We start from the raw sequence: 6,000 nt of genomic DNA, 5'->3' as shown, positions 1-6,000 counted from the left end.
GGGCCAAAATTTATTTTATTTTTTTATATTAGGTATCCAATTTACATCGATTAATTCAAGAAGTGAGATGACTCTCGACAAGGTGACTAATTGTTATCTAATTTACATCGATTAATTCAAGAAGTGAGGTGACTCTCGACAAGGTGACTAATTGTTTAAACGTGCTACATGTATGCATTTTAAACCTTGATTACTTGAAAAAAGTATCATAATTAAAAAATTGAACTATACGTTGTTCTTTAACTTTCTTGTTTTTGTCTGCTTAAGATGTAAATTAACAAAAAAAAATAACTTAAGTGGCGTCGCCCGGACTCGAACCGGAGACCTTCAGTGTGTTAGACTGACGTGATAACCAACTACACCACGACACCATATTTAATACTTAAAAAACAAAATTCTTTCTATTAAAAATTACAGTTCTAATTATGAAATAAGAAAGCATCTCACTGCTGCATCGTAGCCTTGAGAGCAAAAATTTACTTTATTTTTTATATTATGTATCCCACTTACACCGATTAATTCAAAAAGTGAGGTGGCTCTTGACAAGACAATTATTGTTCAAACGCGCTACAAGCATGCGTTTTAAACCTTGATTACTTAGAAAAAATATCATACAAAAAACTCAAACTTTACTTTCTTCCTTAACTTATTTTTCAATCGGTTTAATCTAACTTTTGCTCACCCTTAATTAAATGAATGCGGAAGCATCTCACCGTTGCATCGTAGCCTTGGGGACCAAAATTTACTTTATTTTTTTATATCAAGTATCCAAAATTTACTAATTGTTCAAACACACTACAGAAAATACGTTTTAAACCTTGATTACTTAGAATGCATCGTAGCCTTGAGAGCCAAAATTTATTTTATTTTTTATATCATGTATCCCACTTACACCGATTAATCCAAGAAGTGAGGTGACTCTCGACAAGGTGACTAATTGTTTAAACGCGATATATACATATGTTTTAAACTATGATTACTTAGAAAAAGTATCATAAAAAAACTCAAACTTTTCTTTGTTCTTTAACTTATTTGTTTTTGTCTGCTTAAGATGTAAATTAACTCAGAAAAAAAAAACAACTTAAATGGCGTCGCCCAAATTTGAAACGTGATAACCAAGTACACCACAACATCATACTTAATATTTTAAAAACAAACTTCTATCCTATTAAAAATTACAGTTTTATGATATTTTTGAAAGCATTTCACCGTTGCATCGTAGCCTTGAGAGCCAAAATTTACTTTATTTTTTTATATCATATATCCAATTTACACCGATTAATCCAAGAAGTGAGGTGACTTTTGACAAGGCGACTAATTGTTCAAACGCACTACATGCATGCGTTTTAAACCGTGATTACTTAGGAAAAGTATCATACAAAAAAACTTAAACTTTGTTCCTTAACTAACTTATTTTTCAATCGATTTAATCAAATTTTTGCTCACTCCTAATTACATGAATACGAAAGTAGTACATCCAACTTATACTGATTAATCCAAGAAGTAAAGTGACTCTTGACAAAGCAACTAATTGTTCAAACGTGCTACATGCATGTGTTTTAAACCTTGATTACTTAAAAAAGATTATATAAAAAAACTTAAACTTTACTTTGTTCTATAACTTACTTATTTTTTGATCATTTTTGCTCACCCCTAATTACGTGGATGCGGAAGCATCTCACCGTTGCATTGTAGCCTTGGGGCCAAAATTTATTTATTTATTTTATATCAAGTATCCAATTTACATCGATTAATTCAAGAAGTGAGGTGACTCTCGACAAGGTGACTAATTGTTTAAACGTGCTACATGTATGTGTTTTAAACCTTGATTACTTAGAAAAAGTATCATAAATAAAAACTTAAACTTACTTTGTTCTTTAACTTTCTTGTTTTTGTCTGCTTAAGATGTAAATTAACCAAAAAAACAACTATAATAGCAACGTCGCCCGACTTAAACCGGAGACCTTTTAGTGTATTAGACTGATGTGATAACCAACTACACCACAACACCATACTTAACACTTAAAAAACAAACTTCCTTCCTATTAAAAATTACAGTTCTAATTACGAAATAAGAAAGCATCTCACCGCCGCATCGTAGCCTTGAGAGCCAAAATTTACTTTATTTTTTATATCATGTACACCGATTAATCCAAGAAGTGAGGTAGCTCTTGACAAGGCGACTAATTGTCCAAACGCGCTACAAGAATGTGTTTTAAACTTTGATTACTTAGGAAAAGTATCATACAAAAAACTTAAACTTTACTTTCTTCCTTAACTTATTTTTCAATCAGTTTAATCAAACTTTTGCTCACCCCTAATTACGTGAATTCTCACCATTGCATTGTAGTCTTAGGGGCCAAAATTTACTTTATTTTTTATATATCAAGTCAGATTAATTCAAGAAGTGAAAATGAAGTGACTCTTGGCAATGCGACTAATTATTAAAAATACGTTTTAAACCTTGATTACTTATAAAAAGTTACTTGAATCGGAGACCTTCAATGTGTTAGCCCAACGTGAAAACCAACTACACCACAACACCACACTTAATATTTGAAAAACTTCCATCCTATTAAAATTACAGTTCTATGATATTTTTACTAAGAATTAAATTATGAAATGAGAAAGAAACTCACCATTACATCGTAGTCTTGAGAGTCATAATTTACTTTATTTTTTTATATTATATATCCAACTTACACCAATTAATTCAAGAAGTGAGGTGACTCTTGACAAGGCGACTAATTGTTCAAACGCGCTATATGCATGCTTTTTAAACCTTGATTACTTAGGAAAAATATCATGCAAAAAAACTCAAAATTTACTTTGTTCCTTAACTCACTTGTTTTTTGGTTAGTTTAATCGAACTTTTGCTCACCCCTAATTACGTGGATGCGGAAGCATCTCACCATTGCATCGTAGCCTTGGAGGTCAAAATTTACTTTATTTTTTTATATCAAATATCCAACTTACACTGATTAATCCAACAAGTGAGGTGACTCTTAACGCAACATTTTAGTGTCACTAATTGTTCAAACGTGCTACATGCATGCGTTTTAAGCCCCGATTATTAGGAGTTTTAAACCCTGATTACTTAGAAAAAGTATCATACAAAAAACTCAAACTTTACTTTGTTCCTTAACTTACTTGTTTTTGTCTGCTTAAAATATAAATTAACTTTGGAAAAAAAACTTAAATGGCATCTTCTGAAAATTTTCAGTGTGTTAGACTGACGTGATAACCAACAACACCACGACACCATATTTAGTATTAAAAAAAACTTCCATCCTATTAAAAAATTTAGTTCTATGATATTTTTCTGAAGATCTAATTACGGAATGAAAGCATTTCATTGTGAGTGTGTGCATCCAACTTATACCAATTAATCCAAGAAGTAAAGGTGACTCTTGACAAGGCAACTAATTGTTCAAATGCGCTACATGCATGCGTTTTAAACTTTGATTATTTAGAAAAAGTATCATATAAAAAAACTCAAACGGTACTTTGTTCGTTAACTTACTTATTTTTGTTTGCTTAAGATGTAAATTAACTCTAAAAAAAACAAATTAAGTGGTATCGTCCGAACTAGAATCGGAGGCTTTCAGTGCGTTAAACTGATGTGATAACCAATTACACCACGACACCATACTTAGTATTTGAAAAAAAAAAATCCATCCTATTGAAAGATACAATTTCTATGATATTTTCCCGATGATCTGATTACGGAGTGAGAAAGCATCTCACCGTTGTATTATAGTCTTGAGAGCCAAAATTTTTATATCATGTATCCAACTTACACCGATTAATACATAAAGTGAGGTGACTCTTAACAAGGCATCTTAGCATCACTAATTGTTCAAACGAGCTATATGTATGTGTTTAAACTCTGATTACTTAGGAAAAGTATCATACCTTTTACTATTACACCGTGCTCTAGGAGTCATAGTTTACTCTACTTTTTTCCTTGTCTTGCTTGTTTTTGTTTTCTTAGGATGTAAATTAACTCTGAAAAAACTCAAACTTTATTTTATTCCTTCTTATTTATTTTTGTTTGTTCAAGATGTAAATTAACTTTGAATAAAATAACTTAAATGATATCATCTGAACTCAAATTAGAGACTTTCAGTGTGTTAGATTGACATGATAACCAACTACACCACGACACCATGCTTAGTATTTGAATAAATTTTTTTATCCTATTGAAAAATACAACTGCCATGATATTTTTTTGAATATGTAATTATGTGTAAGGCTGAGTATTCGATCAAAATCAAATCAAACCGAACTGAATTAATCAAAATCGAACCGAATTGAATTGGCCAAAATCGAATTGAATCGAATTTTTTTAGCTAACCAAACTGATTAAATTTTCAAATAAAAACCAAGCGATAAAATAATTCGATCGAAAACCAAATTAACTGAAATAACAGAATTGTTTAAGTATTATAGAAGATTTATTTAAGAATTTATTGATTATTTTTTATTTTGATTAATTTGAATTATTCAATTTAATCAAATAAGAAATTTTAAAATTGAAATTGAATTGAATTAATCTATTTTTTTAAATAAAATTTTAAAATAATTGAATTAAAATTTTAAATTTAATTAATTTATTTGATTTAATTAAACTGTTGCTCATTTTAAACTCGACTGATTATCACGTTATGACAAGTACTTTCTATTATTTTATTCGAGATGTCTTTTAATATGCCTATAATCTTTTCCATATGTAGACTACAAGTATTCTTTTTTTTATTTTAACCATATTTTATTATTATTATTATTATTATTACCATCGATAATTATTTAAGATACGCATTTAAAGTTTTTAAATTGTCAAAAAAAATGCATCAAAATTTCATTCTTCTCAAAAATAAAAAATACACCTAATTTTCATTTTACACCTCTATCAATAATTGAAATTTTCTCATTCTTCTCCTCTCTTTTCTCTCTTTTAAAATTAACATATTTCCTCTCTTTTCTTTTTCTTTTTTTTACAAGCACCATCTTTCCTCTTAAATTAATTTTAATTTTAATTTAAACTTAAGTAATCTTCTAAATTTATTTAATTTTAATTTTAGTTTTAAAATTTTAATAAAAATCAGAAAATATAAAAGAAGTTAAAAATTAAAAATATTTTTTCTTATTTTTTAATATCTTCTATTTTTAATATCTAATTATAAAAGAATAATAAAATAAAATAAAATAAAATAAATAATTGGAATTGATTTTGTTGATAAATAATTAAAAAAAAATCGCTTTGGTGTGGATTTTTAAAAAATCTCGCACCCCAACTTAAACATCAAGATTGTTATAGTGTTGATTTTTTTTTAAATAGTAAAGAAGGGTATATTTGGATTCCTGAACACTTTAGAAACTTATATCCCTTATAATGGGTCCAATCAAAACTCTCTAAATCTATCAATGAATTTTGATCGAAATTGATTAATGAACCTAAGAAATTTAGATTTTTAAAAAATTGATATGTAATAGAATAGTAAAAGTGTCTTAAAACTTGAAACTTTAAAAACCTTATGATTATTACTGTTAATGACTTTAAGTTAATATCCTGCACCACAACTTAAACATCAAGACTGTTGTAGTGTTGATTTTTAAAAAATAGTAAAGAAGGATATATTTGGATTCTGGAACATTTCAGAAACTTATATCACTTAGAATGAGTCCAATCGAAACTCTCTAAATCTATCAATGAATTTTGATCGAAACTCATTGATGGACTTAAGAGCATTGGCGTAGCCAGTGCTAGGCTGCACTAGACTGGAGCCCAGTGCATCCCAATAATTTTTAATATAATATATTAAATTAAAATTTAAAAAAATTAAAATAATCTAATTTAGTCCTATTAATTAGTCTAGAGCAATTGAGGATTTTGATTATGCCATTGTCTAAGAGATTTAGATTTTTAAAAAGTTGATATGTAATAGAATAGTAAAGGTATCTTAAAGTTTGAAATTTTGAAAACCTTCTTATTATTAT

General features: G+C 28.2%; 1 non-coding gene across 1 annotated transcript; it reads right to left on the bottom strand.

Moving 5' to 3' along the window:
- Positions 1–297: 297 nt before the first annotated feature.
- TRNAV-AAC (transfer RNA valine (anticodon AAC)) lies at positions 298–371 on the bottom strand. The gene has a single exon. It is a non-coding gene; the product is annotated as a tRNA-Val (tRNA).
- Between the last annotated feature and the right edge of the window lie 5,629 nt (positions 372–6,000).

Source organism: Curcuma longa, chromosome 8 (assembly GCF_044706935.1).
Source record: "Curcuma longa cultivar G26 ecotype Majalengka, Jawa Barat chromosome 8, ITB_CL_G26_1.1, whole genome shotgun sequence".
NCBI classification, from domain to species: Eukaryota; Viridiplantae; Streptophyta; class Magnoliopsida; order Zingiberales; family Zingiberaceae; genus Curcuma; species Curcuma longa.
This window is presented reverse-complemented; position numbering and strand designations above follow the sequence as displayed.